At 40.0% G+C, this 20,149-nt stretch overlaps 1 protein-coding gene across 1 annotated transcript in view; it reads right to left on the reverse strand.

The window, feature by feature from the left end:
- The window catches only part of unc13c (unc-13 homolog C (C. elegans)), a 114,474-nt gene extending 109,286 nt beyond the window's left edge, over positions 1–5,188 (reverse strand). The window contains exon 1 of the mRNA XM_075464239.1: positions 4,717–5,188. The gene's annotated coding sequence lies outside the window, so the exon portion shown is untranslated. The remainder of the gene's footprint in view (positions 1–4,716) is intronic.
- Between the last annotated feature and the right edge of the window lie 14,961 nt (positions 5,189–20,149).

The following is a 20,149-nucleotide window of genomic DNA, read 5'->3' on the forward strand; positions in this document are numbered from 1 at the left end:
AAGGCAGTTCCCTGAGGAGTCAACTGAATGGGAAGAACAACACAATGCCCTGCCAGTCATCATATACCTGGCATAATAACCTGGACAAAGGTAGCCACTGATATGAAGACAAGAGAGCTCCTCATAATGCACGGATAACTTCACCCCAAGTACCCTGAGATTGTACACTAAGTGAAAGGAAGAGTGATCGTCAGATCCCCTATCCAGGATTAAACAACAAATATCCAGGAATACATCAGGATGATGCGCCCCAGTGATGAACTCAAGTGTCTCAAGCGGCTGAAACCCAGGTGAGGTGAGGAGGAAGAGAGGAAACCATCACTGAAGAATAAGCCTCTACACGATATGTACATCGACAGATTGAAGAAGGAGCTCATATCAAGAAGTCCTATCATTGGCTTGAAAAGGTTGGCCTGAGAGACAGTACAGATGCACTAATTATGACTCAATAACAGGCCCTGAGCACAAGAGTAATCAAGGCCAGGGTCTACCACACAAGACAAGACCCCAGGTGCAGGCTACGCAAAGAGGCCTCTGAGACAGCCCAGCACATAGTAGAGGGGTGTAAGATGCAGGCATGGAATGCCATAACCAAGTGGCAGGAATAGTGTACAGCAACATATGTGCCGAGTATGGGTTGTAAGTCCCAAAGTCAAAATGGGAGGTACCTCCAAAGATAGTGGAGAATGACAGTGCTAAGATCCTATGAGTCTTCCAGATTCAGACTGATGAACAAGTGATGGCTAACCAGTGATAACCAACCAGTGATAACCAATTGTTGTGGTCAACAAACTACAGAATAAAGCAGTAGTGATAGATGTAGTAGATCCAAGTGACAGCAGCATCAAGAAGAAGGAAAATGAGAAGCTTTAAAAATACCAAGAGCTGAAGGAGGAAGTTGAGAAGATGTAGAAATTAAAGGCAGGAGTGGTACCAGTGGTCCGAGCACTCAGAACTGTGACCCCTGAAATGGGAGAATGGCTCCAGCAGAACCCAGGAACAACATCAGCGGTCTCTGTCCAGGAAAAAGCAGTTCTAGGAACAGATACTACGAAGAACCCTCAAGTTCCCAAGCCTCTGGTAGAGGACCTGAGCTTGAAAGAGCGGGTAACACCAACAAGTATGGTGTTTTTTTTTTTAATATTTATAAATATGTACTATCAAGGCAATATACATATATTTGTATATGTGTGTGTGTGCGTAGAGAGACAAAGAAAGAAAGAGGGAGTAGATGCATGGACATCTACTGCACATCTCTGGGCTTCACTTCATCCATTTGTCTCTTATAATGATCATCTTTATCACCTACTTATTTAAACTTTTAACACTAGAACTACCACGGAGGGGTCAATTGACCTTTTTACCTAAAAGACCCACAAGAGGGTCAAATGACCCCTCTCTGGTACTTCTAGGTAGGCAGAAAAATCCTGGTAGTTCTAGTGTTAAACTACTGCAAAAGGTTGTGTTCATAGGCAGGTTTGCTCTCGGATTATTAGTTTACTTCAGAATAGATGATAACAAATCGAGCCTTCTGGCAATCTGATGCATAATTCTTCCACTAAGGCAAAACCAAAATCTGTCGGTTTCTTAACATTCTAAACCAAATATCATGAAATTTTGTGTAGAGTTGAAGCATTTGTTCCATGACATTGAAATTATGGCTTTAACACATATATATATATACATATATGCATGATTGGTTGTTTATTTAAAGGCATTCTATTTCTGTTATGTGTTTTCTTTTTTGGGGTTAATATTAATATTACAAGTCAAGAATTGACTTAAACACATGGCTTAGACTAACAGGTGGTGCTAAGGATGTTATGTGGTTGGTTTTTTTTGCTTGTTTTTTGTTTGCAGAATTATCCAAAAGGTTTTGGATAGATTTATATGAACATTTCACTTGTGGGGCATGGCCCAACTCATATTGATCAGGATCTGAATTCAGACATTTTTATACTTAAGATTGGTGGTTTCTGACAACAGTTGTTAATGATTTTCATTCTGATAACCATATTACTTGCAATCATCCATCCATTTTGCATACCCGCTTTCATTCTGTTTAGGGTCACTGATATGCTGGAGCCTATCCCAGCTGCCATGCGGTGAGAGGCTGAGTACACCCTGAACAGGTTGGCAGTTCATAACAGGGCCAACACAGAGACACACAAGTAAAAAAAACATGCATGCCAACACACAAGGGCCAATTTAGTATCTACTTCAATCCAACATTTTCAAACAATTTCTTACAATGAAATGGTTCATTATGGAGAATAAAATACTGTATTTAAATAATTTTTGAGGTGAGAACAGACTTCTGGAAAAGGTACATGGTAAATTTACCTGGTGATTACCATACTAACATTTCACATTACATAAAGTACAAATTGCGAAACTGATAACTAATTTTGGATTCAACTTGTTGAATGACTAGATGATTTTACATTCAGTCGTACATACAGTCTTCAGAATCAAGACTCCAGGTTCATTTGAGGCTTTTTTTTAAAACTTGTTTTAGTAGTGTACTAAATTGAGGTACTCGCAATGATTATAGAACATGGCATCTAGGATATGATGCCATTTACAGTAAAGCGACACTGGAAAAACACTTAAATAAAGCTTTGTGTTGCACCTTGTCTGGACAAATCAGTCTCGAGAAGTACTAGTGTTTAATGAGTGTTGATCACCAATTAGGGAGCTGCCTTTCTCTTTACAGAGCCAACATCCTGACATCTGCATGTTGAGGTTTGACAAATGAAGCATTCACCCTCTTACAGAGTTAGAGTTGATGCACAAATGACTTACTAATGCCCACGAGGTATTGCCTGTATCGTCCCATTAGAGTGTAATGATTCAAGAATTAGAAGAAGAGGATGACAAACAACTAGATTATTCTACTCTGCATATCTGGTTTTTACTAATATGACCACAAAATCTGCAGACATGCTTCTGTTAATAGACAGCAGCTTACTGGCCACAAGTGAAATTCTACACAGCCATCAAGACAGGCACATCAATTCAATAGAAAATTCTACAATTGTTCCCCTGATTCCACCTAAATAGAGATGAGTATAAGTAAAAGTAGATTTTTGCTTAAATTGCCATAGTTTCACCCATGCACAAATAGACCTTTATAGAACGAGGCTCTCTCTGGAGAATAGAATAAGTGACTACTCTTGAGTCATGCATGTCATATAACCCGCATGATCTAACAGGGTGTTATATAAATAGAACTAGCATGGTACATGTTTGACTATGGATGCCTCTGCTTATGGTTTTTCTGCCTTCATATGCTTCTTGTGCCATTCCTTAAAATGTTGATATTCTGAGCAATTGAGCAAAGCACTGAACCATCAATTGCTCCAAAAGATATGGTTGGCATTTTCCTCCTCATTGTGCTGTTAAACACTTACTCCATAATCACGCTGCTTGGTCTGATACGAGGGTCTATTGTGACAAAACAAAATCTGGGAATTCCGGTGCTCCTGTGACACAGCCCCTCCCATTTGTGAGTCAGAGAGAGAACACTACAGAAAAAGGGGAAGCACCCCACCACACCCACTCCCAATGCTCTGAGGCACTTCTTCCTTAAGCCCTCCAGTACTTTTCAATCATCTATTTCCCCCACTCACCTCGTGTATCTGATTAACAGAGAAATCTACAATAAAAATGATTTTTATGTCTCACAGCCTGTAGTGTTAGTTGCATGCATTGCTAACCTATGTCTCACATTAGAAGCTGATAGTCACTGCTGCTGGAAAAAGCCAAGTATGCCAATTTAAGGTTGTCATGCTGCAAGCAGTATTACTACATCTGTGATGTACTGTTCATTCCCTTACATCCCCGGATGAGACTAAAAAAGATATTTTGTGAAGACCTTCATAAATAGATGCATATAGATGAGAGATGATCATGTGTTACGTCATGTCTCCGGAGCACATGATTATGGATTATGGCAGAGTGTGGATTAGTACACATGTTGGTGTGTGCATGCATCTGTATCTGTGTGCACAGGCCTGTTTGAACACACATGTGATATGTATGCCTCGGTGCATGATTGCGTTTTAAGCATGTATTTGCTGCTCTGAAAGAAGAGCGAAGTAGCCTACACTAGTGGGAGCTGAGCTTGAGAGGGTGTGTGCATCCTCAGATCATATTGCCTTCACGCCTATCCTCAGCTACATTCTAACCAAAGTGCTCCATTTCCCAACAGTGAAATATCCGGCTGCAGCCTTAGGAAACCAGCCAACATCACAACAAATTGTCTTCCATCATAAATAAAAATGTTACATTTTCTTTGGCCGTTATGATGAGAGATCTGGTCTCATTGCATTTGCTCAGTGTGAAACACCAGCATTGTTCACATGCGTTCCTGTTGTGCGTTATGCAGAGCAACATAGGGAAAGGTGAGAAAGAGAGAAAAGGGACAATTGTAGAATCGACAGTGTTTGCATCAGATTGAGTATTAGAATAAACTGCAACAATTAGACAAGGAATATCATTAGTAATACCTTGTATTTCTCACGTCACCTACATCGACAGATGATGCCATCTATCCGCATCATTTTCAAATAACGTTTCATTAATCCATTGACAGGGCCACAGGGGGAGGGGAGGGAAGCAACAAGAAGAAATAAAATGAAGTCAAACAGTCAAGATATCCACAACATGCAAAAACGCATCGAGCGCCCAAATAGGCTGCGCTGCTGCACATACCTGGTTATGTCTGATCCCCGTGCAGGACGCCAGCCGTAGTGAGCGAAGCGAGCCGTGTGGAGCCGATTCCCCGATTTCAGCGAATTGTCAGTGCGAGGAAAGCAGCGATTCTGGGGAGGGGAGGGAGGGAGGGAGGTGAGGCAGTGGCTCGGTGCGCAGCTGGCTGCTAATACCAGAGCTCACAGCATCTCTCCATGTCCGTCAGACATCACACCTCCAACTCTGCCTCCACGAGGAAACGCACACACACACACCACTCCCCCATGCCACCATCGGCAAACCCCTTTCTGCTGTGCTCTCCTGTCTCGTGTTACGGGGGAGCGAAGATGCTTTTAAAAGCCGCAAGCTGTTTAGCTTTATTGGCTCCACGACTGTCTGACAATCACAGACCCCTTCCTAGTAAGTGTCACAGCATGGAGTGTCTTGTCCTAAAAGGAATTCAGGCGGATTGTGGAGGCAGACAGCGCTGCTGCTCCTCATGGCAGCCCTGACTGAAGCTGTGCTCCTCGGCTGTAGAGAGTCCGTCCCTCCCATATAAAAATCTCTCTCTCTGTGTCCCCCCCCCCCCCCCTCTCTCTCTCTCTCTCTCTCTCTCTCTCTCTCTCTCTCTCTCTCTCTCTCTCTCTCTCAGTGCGTGTGTGTGGTTGTGTGTGTGTGCTCACCGAGTCGGGCTGAGAAAATTGAGCCCACATAAACACAAATGCACAGAGACGCATAATGCATACACTCACGCTCACGAGAGATGCTTTGAGTGAAGAAAATGGAAGGGGATGGAATTTTGGGATTTAAAAAGGCGCGTGTGTTGCTGCGTGTAATTCCCTCGTGCTCATGCTGAAACTACACACTCCAATGGAAACATTATTGTGATAAATTATGTTAATAAACCGTAAATAGTTGCGCATTGAGAAGCAATGGGCTATGGAAGTAGTGCTACAATTTTTTTTCAGGAGCTTTGCATATATGCTCGCGCTCCTCCCATAGTGCACAAATGCACGGGTTTAAGGGCATGACTGTGGGGCAGCAGAAGCGCAATTTAATTTCTTTTGTCAAACACATACACTTAAGATGTCGACCTCATGTCTTTGCAGAAAAACATCCCTATCTGCATCACTCGCACAAAAGCACCCACGCGTCATTTAATTACGTCTCTCAGTGGAAACGTCGTCATACATGCTCACAGTCATACATGCTCATCATGCTCACAGACGGTGCAGATTTGTCATAGATGTAGGCTACTCGTTTATCAAAATACTATCAGCGTCCTGGAACACGTGTGGCTGAGCCTCTGAGCTTCTTACTGTGTAAAGGAATTTTAAAAGAGCACCAAAGCTCACAACAAGGGATAATGTCGCTAATTGCTTTAATTTGTCTTTGTAAGACATTTAGCGAATTACGGATTTAATGTCATGTTGACTGGGACAAATGACTAAGACAGTAAAATAAAAACACAGCAGGTAGTGTGTCACATGATAGACCACATCCTTTCATCAGTTCCAAACTGTCTTGGTGGTGATTAAGCATTCAAATTAAACCCATCTCTCTGATGCCTCTTCGAGCCTGCCTTCGCACTGTCAGTCTTGCTCTTCTCTCTCAGCTGTTATGTGTGTCATTTCTTCCTCCAACAGCCACTAATTGTCTGGCCTTCCAGCGAAATCACATTCCTATCCCTCCCAGCTTCTTGTCACATGTGAAAGAGGAAGAGTGTATGGAAATGTGAGTGACTGTGTGCGCAAGCGTGTGCGGGAAGGGATTTTGGTTGGGGGGGGTGGGTACAGAGCCCCAAGCTGTGTACGGCTCCCCCTCGCCTCCTGCTGGTGGTGACAGCAACTGCAACACAGAGCCTCAGCTGTCTTTGAGCGAATTTGACCCGACTGATCCTCGTCAATTACTGCAGCACACTTGTGTTCAGACAAAGATAGTAGACCAAATGCTGATTTTTATTAACATTTGACATGGTTCAATTAAGATCTAATGCGATTTAAGGCAGACTGAATCAGCAAATTAGTTGTGCCTGGTTGTGATGCACTTATCATTATGAAATATATTATAAAAACACGAATACATCCATTTCTCTGTTTCTGTTTCACGCTCCACCCTTACTATTTTGTATATATTTTAATCTCATACTTTCTGAAACCACTGGAAAGAGATCATTGTTTTTGTTTTTGCCTCCTGTGGCAAAGGGTCAGCAAACCACTTCTCCGGAGGGTCTCTCCATCTCTGTCCCTGACTTTTTTCACTGTCTTCTCCCCTCAGTGGTCCTCAACTATCCAAGCTGATGTAAGAAATATTCATCTTTCTTATTATTGTTTTCTGTTTTAAAGACCGTACTGAACAAAGGTGAATAAACTCAACTTGCTCATGGTTGAACACGCATCTTAAAGATGTGAATTAGTGAGAGTGCAGTGCATAATGAAACCATCCAACAATAACTTTTGCTACATTTATGCTCAGCCTCCACAGCATTGATGCATTTTAGGATACTGAATAGTTAGCTATTTAGAAGCACTGTTCGGGCTAGTGTTTTAAGAACAAAATCACGGACGCCCACGTTTGATTCTTGAGTCGATCTTATCAGTCCATACATGTCTTTAAAAGTCAGTGTTAAAACAAAAGAAAAGAAAGAAATCTCTGGTCTTTCTTCCAGACATTGCCATTCTTGCTTCACACTCTTTTCAAAACAAAGAACCCTCCATGTCCTGTTTATACCAGCAGGTGTAAACAGGAATAAACAGTGAAAATCCATCCATCCATTTTCTATACCCGCTTAATCCGTCAGTCGGGTCGCGGGGGTGCTGGAGCCTATCCCAGCGGTCATCGGGTGAGAGGCGGGGTACACCCTGGACAGGTCGCCAGTCCATCACAGGGCCACAGGGCCAGATTTTTTTTTGTTTTAAAACAAAATAGAGAAGTTGTGGCACAAAAGCTTTTTTTTATATATATATATATATATATAGCAAAACTAGAAATATCATCCAACTCATCTTCTCTGTAAGACTCATTATCATGAAGGAGAAACACATGAAAGTTGGACCTAATAAGAAAGGCAGATGGCCTTTTTGTAGCCCTTTAGTGGTTAAATTCCTTCCATTGAAGCAGAAAGAGATAGCCATGGGCTGATGTAGCATTAAATCTAGCACATGACCATCAGCTTGGAGGAAAATATCCTTTCATTTATGTTAAGTAGAGGGAGAGCACATTAAAATTGTACATTTAAATGACACAGCTGTCTACACACAGCTGGCATTAGTTCATACTGCCTTCAGCTCTATAGAACTGGATTAACATTTTCATCATATTTGTAACTAGTGAACCATAGAGACATGATTATTGTTGTTTGGAGTCTACTGAATAAAAACAAACCAAAGGAAATGTTGTGAATGAGGAAGCCGAGGAGTTCAAAGGTTAAAAGGAGAAGTGTCATATTTCCTATATCCATTCTCCTTCCATTGATGTTTATAGTCTGAAAATAGATTACTGCCTGAAGAAACTCTGGGAGTTGTTGTATGCGAAATTCTCTCAGGTGACTCCAGCCATCACTGCAACAGCAACAGCCCAGTGAGGTTGTAGTTAAGTTCTGTGCTTTTACGTAAATGCCAATGTTAGCATGACAATACTTTCATGTTGATGCTTATTAGCAGTATGGTGTTCTTGTGCCTCATTTTAGCTTAGCATGTGGATGTCTCATTCATTGGCACAAAAAACAAATTCAGTAGAATCCTCTGGAAACCATAAGTATCTGCAGAACTTTTAATGATACATTATAATTTACATCAAGGTCAAGTTTATTTATATAGCACATTTAAAAACAACAAATTTTGGCCAAAGTGCTTCAGTCAATAAAAATTGACGGCCGACAACGAGGTAATAAAATTATGAAAAATCTAAAAAAACAATGTTCTGATGATGGAGATTTTACATTTTTTGAGGCAGTGCTTTTAATGTGAAGAATTCAGTTTTATTCTGCTTCTGATGGGACACGGGGAAACACGCCCTGATAGAACCTCGGTGTGTTGAGACGTTTTTGATAGTTTGTGAGACAACATTCAATGGAATACTCATGGGAAAATACTAAAGAGTTAGGTCTTTTTAATTGCGTCTGTAATATGAGGTGGACGTCCATGTCTTGGCACATTTTGATCCCTTTTTGACTATTATTCAAAGACACTACAGTTGTACTTCACTTTGTTTATATATTTTTTAATTTTATTTTGTAGAAGAGTGTTTTCTCCAGCAGAAGACAAGATAAAAAAAAGGTGCTGTAAGTACTCTAGGCTCATCAAAAGGTTGAAAGCTGAGCATTTCAAAGAGAGAATGTGAATAGAAAAATGGTAGCACTGAACTGAGACCATGTTTGCCTTTCATACAAGTGGGTGCTGAATAGCCTTGATCGAAATTAAATGTTTTTCATTTTGTGACACAAATATGGATTTCTTGCAGTCCTATGTTTAGTCTTTTTTTTTGTCATGCGAAATCACAAACATATTAAATTTATCGGATTTCAGTCTACAGTTTGAGAGGCAGAGCGGTCTTTGTGTTTATAGCACTTGGGATGTTACGGATCAATCAAGGGTGTTTAAGTTCCTGGCAGAGTCAGAGTCCCGTCTTCAGTTTGCCCAACTGGTGCATTGCAGATAAAAATCCTCCTCCGCTAGTTGCCTTTAACACGCAACAGGAACAGTGAGAGGATACAAAATGCAGGCACAAATTGGCAGGTTTTTGAGGAGGAACAGAACTTGATTTATTTGAAACTAGAACAAAAATGTAGCAAACACCATAATACTAAACTGTGAACACAAAACCCAAAGAACTAACAAAAAACCTGACTGTGACTAAGGACAAGAATGAACATGAAACATAGAAGACAAACCATAGGTAAAACAAAAGCAAGGATCTGACAATGACTGAAACAACCAGGGAACTTAAATATAGGGAAGAGCGATTGATGAATGAATATCAGGTGAGACAAATAATACAGGCGAGTGAGTGGAGTAAATGACCAGAACATGAAGACTGAGGAACCCACATGCCTGAAAGAAAAACAGGACTAAGGACATGATAAACAAAGTCATAAATCAAACCTTGACAAGAATAAAACATAATAAAAACCCATGACTAAATAACAGAAAAAAAAAATCCACAAACCCTAACAGGTGTATTTTCCAGCGGAAATCTCTGTCATGTTAACGAATAGAGAAATGGAAACAGATGCCTGATTTTTAGAAACACAGTGGAAGTGTTTTAATTTAAAGTGTGCACTCCAAAGCCCCCCTCCAACAGTTTTTAATCCTCTAAATCTCATCAGTGTTCTTTAAAATATTTTACACTTTTGCCTTGAAAACCTCCCATGGCCTTTAGATGGCTTGAAAATGCCTTGTTTGTAACCATTTTCCTCACTCTGCTATGCAATGCAATGGTCACTTCTAATACTGTCATAACTAGAATGTAATTTTAAAGAGGAAGAAGAAGTACTCAACATGCAAGTGAAAACATCAGAATTCCAGCTTTTACTCATTTCAGTTACAGTGAGGCATGTGCAGCATGTGATGTCTGACACAGTATTGAGAAACTCCTACAGCATACAGAAAAACACATAAAAACAAAAACAGACCTCGACTTCATGATTAGTTTAGTGCTAAAACTCACAAGAAGCCTTACAGAATCTGATTTGGTGCCATCACAGCCATACATTTAATTTAATACATTTAATGCCACAGCTGCCATCTTCATGACAATAGCAAAACACATCAAGTGGTCAGGATTAGTTTTTCCAGTCTTTTGCACGCAGTCACAGTACATCTTCTTTAGTGTAAACTGACTGGAAGTTCAAGGCCTTTAAACTATTTTTGGTGCTTAAAACTAAGGTAGCCTGGCATATGAAAGGTGAAACATTTTGTGGTACTTATGAAGACATCTCCTTTGCATTTTACATACACCCATGTAGATATGTATACATATCGCTCTACTTATAGTAGCTCTCGGTGATGAAAACATTTAAACGGAACCAGTAAATGTGGCACCTTTTCTAGTCCAATAAACATGCTCTTGCCTCCAGATTCTGAACTCATAGCAGTTGTTTATGTGTTGTACCAAATGCATACATCTAAAGCATTTTCCCAGCTATTCCTCATCATTCTAAAATATTGTTTATGAAATATAAAGCTGCCATGTGGATTGTCCATTTTTAAGTTGTCACAAAAAGTCTGATGCACTGTAGGTAAATGATACAGTTGCAAGGTGTTGGGTTTTGATCTACTGTAGTGTAGAAGGGTGTAAAAGGTATCAGACTGCAGTCACACTCGGGTGAGACATGGATCTCCCATGGTGAAACTACAGCTTAATACAAATGGCAAAAGTTACGTTAGTTGCTTCCTCCAGTTTGTTCTCACAGTGTTGTTTTGCGCAGGCTATATACCATAGTGCGTAATTTAGAAGAAACTTAAAAATGAAGAAAACGAAAAAATTTACACTCAATTATGCATTTATTCATATAATTGAGCATCTCTTTAAAATTTAAGGCTGCATACAAATAATGAACTTGGACAATATCCCATTTATTTCTTTGGTAAAGGATGGTCATGTCTTTCCTGAGCTGAAGGAAATAAGAAATAAAACACTGTCACCTTTCCTTGAAACTTGAATAAATTGAGCAGCTGTTAACAGGGCTTCAAATGAATTGCTTTTGTTAATTTCACTGTTTGGAACCTTCCAAAGCAAAAATAGAGCGTTTGACTGTAGCTATGACCTTTGGTGTTATCTTTTCAGTTGCAAGATTGTCTTTGCACTCATGGCAACCAAGCCTTCCATCCATTTCAAGTCTGTGATCCTCATGTTCCCTTATTAGTTTTCTCGTGTACTCTTGCCTTTTGCTGGACCTCAGCCTATGCTCTCTCAGCCTGGTATCTCTCATCTCAACTTAATTTCCATTCTAACTGACACGAAATCTGTGTTTTGTTTATATTGTTTGCACAATATGGTGCAAAATGAAAAGTTATATATTTCAACAATGATTTTTAATGTTTGTGCAGCAAAATTTGTGTCTAATTGAGGGGGCGGGACTTTTCAGCCAATAATTCAGGAAAATACATTTTGAAATTATGTTTATTTTAATCTCTTTCTGCCTTTATGTCTATGACAATCATTATCTAGATATTAAAGGTTTTCAAGATTTGGCAAACAAAATTTTGAACTTCAAATTGTATAACTGTAACAATGAAGAAAAACAAGATAATTAGTAGCATGGATTATTACAAAAGACTGATATTGAAGATGTTGCCATGATGGTATGGATAACTATAAAAGCTTTTTTGGCTCTTAAATAAATGACTCTGCGATAGTTCTGTTTATATCCTGTACAGTAAATAAGAACTGCTGCTTTTTATGCAATTCATCTATTTCCTGCTGACTATAATGGATAAACAGGGATGCCCTCAGAGTGAGTGAGATTCATTATTTAAACCCTTAATGGCCCAAAAGCTTATCCCTGAAAAACAGCATTTCTAGACAAAGCTGTAAACCACTACCTCCTTTGAGTGACATATTGTACGTCTACAGTCAAGCTGTTCTGCTCACACCACAGCTTTTCGGCAAAATTTTCAGTTACTGCTGCTATGCCCGCCCTACCAAACTGTGATTAGCTGTCACAGTGCAGTTGCTGATGATTTGTTAGACTGTAATGCATGATGGTAGGTGAATTATGGTTACTCTGTGTAGTTCGCTGTTGTTTTCTTGATTGCTATAAGGAAGGAGGTTGATACTGACATTAGGTGGCTCATACATCAGACATTGCTGAGCAGTCATTCAGTCTGTTGTCATGTGTACTCGGCTAGAATGTTTATGCTCCCACCTGACTGTCAAAAACTAAAAATGACAGGTAATTTGGAGGTAATGTTTGTACAGTCTTTGTAGATCTTTGTATCTATCAGCTAGTTTTCAAGTTAAGTTTATCCCAGATTGGGTTCATTTGAAGTCCTTCACTATGTTCTTGGGACTGTTAGTCTAAGGACAATTCCCGCTGTGTGCACAGGTCAATATTAAAAAAATGCAGTCAGATGATGGTCAATGGTTTTGAGATTCTGTTTCAGCTATTGTGTTTCCTTCTTTTTCTTTCATTGGTCACATTTCCAATGAAAACCCACTCTTACTTGACATTTTTATGCGACTTCCAATGGAAACCAGAAAGCTTTCATAATCAAAACTGTTTGTTCATTGCCTGAAGATATATATATATATCTATGTCTATACGTTTATAGAGACTGATCTTAGGCAAACCAAATGCTTGCTTGAGATTAATGTAAGAAAGGTGAATCTGAGAGTTTTATTGTTCATCTCATAAGCTCTTAACAGGAAAGCCAAAGCACTTCTAATTTTGAGTGTTGTTTTGAATATAGAATAAAACAGAATGCAACACAAAATTGTGAATCTAGATTACCTGTTTGTTTACTTGCTACAGTAACTGTATCCAGTTTACCAGATAACAAAACCTGATGTGCTGGTACATGCTCACCTGCAGCACAAATAACATCAGCTCAGTTTAATTTAATACCAAAACTTTATCAGTGACTTAATTTGGCTTGATGTGACCTATGACTGTGGTCTTTGGGAAAAGACTATAAAACCTGAGAACTTGTGACCAGCAAGGGTGACTGTACCTCACCTCTGGGTGGTGGCACCACTAAATGAGTCAGCCTCACTTTGAGCTGGAAGCTCTCTCTTTCTAACACACATACACAAGCCCAGATATGACAACCTGGTGAATTCCACCTCTATCCTTAGATGATAAAACTCACATATTGCACTTGCTTTGATAAAATGATAACATATTGTGTACAAACATTACACCCATTACATATTGTCTTTAAGTTACTTGAATTGTGATTTTTGTCAGATGAAGCTGTGGTTGTAAAGGCAGGATTTTATTATAACAAAGCAACAGTCTGGATAAGTATCAAGAATCCGCAGGTTGGCATGTAGTCTTCATGGGTGTATTTTCAGTCACAGTTTCTTCTAACAAGTAGAAACATAAAAATATGAGAACAGCTTTATTAAGAGTTTGGCTGTATTAATATACGCTTAAGCTTTCATGTTTTCACAGAAAGTTTCAGTTCAATTCAATAAAATAAAACATTTTATTACTGTTGTATAGATCGTTATATATAATAATACATTTTATTCATAGGCGCCTTTCATAGGCACCTTTCATAGGCACTCAAGGTCACCTTACATAAAAACAAACACAATTTAAAATACATAACAAATAGATAAAAAATAAAGTTAATTAAAACAGTGCAATAGTAATCACAATGCATGGGCTAATTTAAACAGGTGAGTTTTAAGTTTGGATATGAAATGTGGCAATGTTTGTGTGTTACGTGGATCAGGTAGAAGAGAGTTCCAGAGCTGGGGAGCAGATCGACTAAATGCTCTGCTCCCCATAGTAACAAGACAGACGGACGGGGGGACAGTGAGATGAATAGAGGATGAGGATCTGAGGGTACGAGCAGGTATAGTAATGTGAAGAAGGTCTACAAAGATATGGAGGAGCAAGATTGTGGATAGCTTTAAAGGTAAGAAGAAGTATTTTGTAGTTAATACGATATGGGATAGTAAGCCAATGAAGCTGTTGCAAAACAGGTGTGATGTGGTGGATTGAAGGGGTCCACGTGATGATACTGGTAGCTAAGTTTTGAACCAACTGTAATTTATGTAAAGTTTTCTGAGGTAGGCCAAATAGAAGAGAATTACAAAAATCTAAACGAGAGGTGACCAAACTGTGGACTAGAACAGCAGTTGAGTGAGGAGTGAGAAAAGGACGGAGACGGTAGATATTACGAAGATGGAAATAAGCAGACCGAGTAATATTATTGACATGAGAATTGAAAGAAAGGCTGCTATCGAGGATGACACCCAGACTCTTGACCTGAGGGGAAGGAAAGATGGTGGAGTTATCAAATGAGATTGAAATATTATGAAGTTTAGTTAGCATTGATTTGGTGCCAATTAAAAGAAGTTCCATTTTACTACTGTTTAATTTAAGAAAGTTCAAAGTGAACCAGTGTTTAATTTCAGTGAGCCAATCAGTAAGCGACGAAGATGGAAGTGTAGAATTAGGCTCAGCTGAGAGGTAGAGCTGGGTGTCATGAAAAAAATGTAACCAAGAGGGAGAATATAGACAACAAACAACAGGGGACCCATGATATATACATGTTTCTTTTATAAAAAAAAATAAAGAAATAAGAAATAAGATAAGAATTAGTTGATAAACTTTTGGAAAGTTGTGTTTAAAATCTTTGGAAAGATGTGGTTAAAATCTTCAGAGATTGTCAGTTTGTCAGCTGCTCTACCAGAGAAAACAAGACATTGGATTTGTTTTACACAAATGTCAAGGAGTCATACATTTCCAAATCAAGACCTCCCCTGGGTAAATCAGATCACAACCTTGTTTTTCTCTGTTCAGCATTTAAACCCCTTGTCCAGAGACTACCTGTCACAAAAAGGACTGTTAGAAAGTGGTCACAGGAAGCTGAAGAAGCCTTACAGGGTTGTTTTGATGCAACCGATTGGATTTCTCTTTGTAAGCCACATGGAGAGGACATTAATACCATGACTGAGTGTGTGACTAACTATATAAACTTCTGTGTGGACAACACCATCCCCACCAGAATAGTGAGATGCTTCCCTAATAACAAACCCTGGATCACCAGTGAGCTAAAGGAACTATTGAACAAGAAAAAAAAGAGCCTTTAGGGTGCGAGACAGGGAGTTACTGAGGAGTATACAGAAGCAGCTCAAAGTCAAGATCAGAGAGAGCAAGGAGGTGTATAGAAAGAAGCTTGAGAGTAAACTGCAGAGGAACAATATCAGAGATGTGTGGTCAGGAATGAAGAAGATCACAGGCCTCAAGCAGAGGGAGGATCGGATGGATGGAAGTCTGGACAGAGCAAATGAGCTGAGAGACTGAACCGGAACAAGGCTGCAGGTCCAGATGGTGTCAGCCCCCGAGTCCTGAAGGCCTGTGCAGAGCAGCTCTGTGGGATTCTGCAACACCTTTTCAACCTTAGCTTGACCCAAGAGAAGGTACCACATCATGAAGGTCCTGGAGAGACTCCTGTTGACCCACCTGTGTAAGCAAACCAGCACATATCAGGACCCCCTGCAGTTTGCTTATCGCCATGGAGTTGGAGTTGAAGACGCTATCATACACCTGCTTCAACAAACCCACTGTCATCTGGACAAAGCAGGCAGCACTGTGAGGATCATGTTCTTTGATTTCTCCAGTGCATTTAACACAATTCAGCCTGATCTGCTTCGTCTGAAACTCCAGAAGACTCAGGTGGAGGCCTCAACTATCACCTGGATTAATGACTACCTGACAAACAGACCACAGTTTGTCAGACTGAAGAATTGTGTGTCTAACCAGGTGATCAGCAGCACAGGAGCACCACAGGGGACTGTACTCTCACCATTCCTTTTCACTCTGTACACTTCAGACTTCCAGTACAAGTCAGACTCCTGTCATCTACAGAAATATTCAGATGACTCTGCAGTTGTCGGGTGTATCAGAGATGGACAAGAAGCTGAGTACAGAGAGCTGGTGGACCGCTCTGTGGCATGGTGTGGGAACAATCATCTCATCTTGAATGTTAACAAAACAAAGGAGATAATTGTAGATTTTAGGAGAAACAGGGTTAGATCAAACCCTGTTTCCATCACGGGAGAAGAAGTGGAGGTGGTTGAGGAATATAAATACATTGGTGTTCATCTGGACAACAGACTGGACTGGAGACACAACAGTGAAGCCATCTACAAGAAAGGACAGAGCAGACTGTACTTCTTGAGGAAGCTAAGGTCCTTCAAGGTTTGCAGCAAGATGTTGCAGATCTTCTACAAGTCTGTTGTTGAGAGCGTCATTTCCTCTGGCGTCATCTGTTGGGGCAGCAGCATCAGAACCAGGGACCTAAAAAGACTCAACAACCTGATAAGGAAGGCTGGTTCTGTTCTGGGGACGACTGTGGAACCTCTGGAGACAATAATGCAAAGAAGGATTTTGCATAAAATCAAGAGAATTATGAACAACCCTGAACATCCTCTCCATGAGACTGTTATCGGAAAACAGAGTCTCTTCAGTCAAAGGCTTCTTCAGTTTGGATGCAAAACGGACCGCTACAGGAAATCTTTCCTGCCCACAGCCATCAGCATCTATAATAACTCCTTGATTTAATTGAGTTACATCAACATTTAATTTCCCTCTGGGATAAATAAAGTATTTTTTAATTGAATTGAATTGAATTACTGTATCATAGTGTTGTTTTTGTAGCTTGGCAACAACTTAACTGATGATATCACACACAGCAACGGCAGGCTACACAGGTGAAGTCTCAGTTGCAAAGATGGTCAGAAACTCACTGCCAGAACTTCATCTGGGGTGAAGAGAAACTCATTTTTAGTAACATGTCCAGGGTTATGCCATCTGTTGTTAAAAAGCATTGAAATTCCTCCTCCTTTGCGGTTACCTCTGTCTGTAGTACAGTCTGCATAATCAGAGCCAAGCAGAGAGGAGTTTGAGTTCTTCCTGAAGCCGTCTCAGTGAAACATTGCCTTCCAGATGTTTCTTCTGTGTTCTCGTTAGAGCTCCAAGGCCATCATAGAAAACAAAGTAATTTGTAAATCTTAAGAAGATAGAAAGTAAGACACAATATGTCTAAAGCTACTGCAGTAGACTGCCACTAGGGTGTCACCATTCTTCCGAAAAGTTGAAAGAGGGTGGAACAAGGCCCATTTAAGCCTAGTTGGTGCAGTTGACATGCACAGGTAACTCACCCTCAACTCCATTATTTAGGTTTCAGTTTTGAGAAACTTGATTTTGTATGAATCTAGTCTAACTTACATGTTTATATGCATCTTAAAGTATGGTTTATGGTTTATAGAGTACATAGCTGATTAACTTTTCAATTTGCTCTGCGTGCTGCAAAAGCTCTCTACAGCCCAGGGTTAGCAGTGTGGCTGTGTACAACACGAGACTTCCTGTTTACTGTTTTGTCCCACAGTAGGCTGCAGACCCCAGATAACAACAGAACAAAGTATCCTGGGAGATAAACGCCCCATAAAACATGCCGGGGTTCCCTTAGCATCTGTTGCTGCCTGATGTGGTATCAGTGAGCTCCCGCCAACACACAATGCATGAGAGAAAGACAGTGATGAAGACAGAAAGAAATAAACAAATATGACTGTATATTTGTTGAACAGTAAGCATATATCATTTTAGATAAAACACCAAAACTCCTTTTTGAGACTTGTGTTCTATTGTGTTCCATTTGTCCATTGTTGAATAAGAGTTTCCATTATTTATTAGGCTTTTTTTGTCATAAGGGTCCTGAAGCCCTAAGCTGTGAAGAATAACAGAGAGTCCATGGCTAGAGGGACACTCATTGAATAGCAAACTGCAGAATTGAATCCCAAATAAAAGAGCAAAGGTACTGGGAGCAACTACTGAAATGACTGCTTAATTTTTGTCAGAGTTGTCAAGGACAGGGTCCTTAATGCTAAAGAAATTCAGACTGTATGGTTTCACACTTTTGGAAGGTACTTTACATCTCAACCAAAGTAGTATGATTTATTAATTTTTTTTAATCATTTTGGCTTTTTACTCAACATATGAGGAAACAGTGTCTGAGATTGAACTGATTTCACCTTAAATTCCAGGTAAGAGTATTCATCTTTTTGGAAAAACCTCTTCCCATTTTCTCAGTATTTGAGAAAAAGGGCATTGTGATTTTAGTGGAAAAGCACGTGATGAACCATAGGTATAACATTATTTTCTAAAATTCCTTTTTAAAGTTTTTCTTAGGTCATATATTTGCCTCAACGTAGGTTCAATAGGTGAATCAGAAACTTTGTGGGATTGATGTCAGGTGAATTTGTAGCCTTTTCTAAAGCATCTCACTTTGACCCGACCATTGTTTGGTCCCTCTGTTTGTGTGCTCAGAATAATAATAAGAATAAGATTGCTGTGAACCCAAAAAACAAATCATATTTGAGCATTGTTATGTTTGATGACACATTTGCACCAATTAAATTGTAAAATGACTGATTTTGAAAGAATATATTTTGAGATCCATTTTTGTTGAACTTCTTCCTCACTCTCTTCAGTGAAGTCGTCACAAATTGGCCTCAAAAAGACCAATCGTCTGCCATGCCCTGTTAAACATCAGCATGCTATTTAACTGTTAATTAAGGTCATCAAAATTCATGGTAATCGGATGCCATGTATATTAACTGAAAGTGCTCATCCCAGTAGGGACTGAATTAAAGTGTTAACCAATAGCTTTTTTTCTGTTTATCATCCCTGTCTCGCTGATTGTTGAACAAAGCCCACTTGGGCCTAAAATCATTGCTGTACTTTCAATAACTGAGGAAATCCCAGTAAAGTAGATTCTGTATTTTACTACTTTTGTTTATTCACAAAGGGGGATTACAGTGATGCAGCAGTAGAGATACGACATGGCATATTACACTTAAAGGAGAACTCCGGGGCATTTGAAGCGCAATCCCATTGCTAGAGGTTGTCAAATACTGACAGTAGGACACAGACTGGTGCAAATCGGCGCTGCCTGTGCGACGATTGCGCTGTTTGCGCAGCCTGTCATGCTAGCCAAATACGTGGTGGCCAAGGGGCAAATTCTAAACCTTCCACGTAAAACAACAACTTGCACACTGCAGAAACGTCACACCACTTTATAAACCATCCGACAATAAAGTCACAAGCCTTACCATCAAAACCATATGCATGGTTCTTACATTACTGGCATGGGGACGTTACAAAACAACTTTATAAACAGCATGTCACTTACCGGTTGTTGGTATGCGCGTGCATGTGAAAGCCCAAAACAGTCAATGGACGATACTCCCATATACAAAGCAATTATCTTCTCTAGAAAAACTGCGTTCAAGTATTTAAAGGGATAGTTCGCCTCTTTTGACATGAAGCTGTATGACATCCCATATAGCAATATCATTTATGAACACTGACTTACCCCCCGCTGCATCCTGTGAGCCGAATTCCAGCTGAGTTTTGCGTTCCACGAAGGTAGTCCGGCTAGTTGGCTGGGGTCAAAAAAATAAAGCGTTTTGCTTCTCAAAAAAATATCCGTTCAAAAGAGTAATACATTTGCATCACAAAATGTTGTCCAGGAAAAAGTCAGACCTCACTTCGCTTGGCGCTATTTTTGCCTCCCTTGATATCAATGCGTCCAATGTAAAACTGTGCAGACCGAAGAGCAGACCGAGCAGTCCCCTGCTTCCGAGCAGTAAACACCGTAACAGGTGCAGCTATCGCTAGGTGGCTAGGGAGTGCTCGGTCTGTTCTTCGGTCTGCACAGTTTTACATTGGACGCATTGATATCAAGGGAGGCAAAAACAGCGCCAAGCGATGTGA

Source organism: Odontesthes bonariensis, chromosome 1 (genome assembly GCF_027942865.1).
Source record: "Odontesthes bonariensis isolate fOdoBon6 chromosome 1, fOdoBon6.hap1, whole genome shotgun sequence".
NCBI lineage: Eukaryota > Metazoa > Chordata > Actinopteri > Atheriniformes > Atherinopsidae > Odontesthes > Odontesthes bonariensis.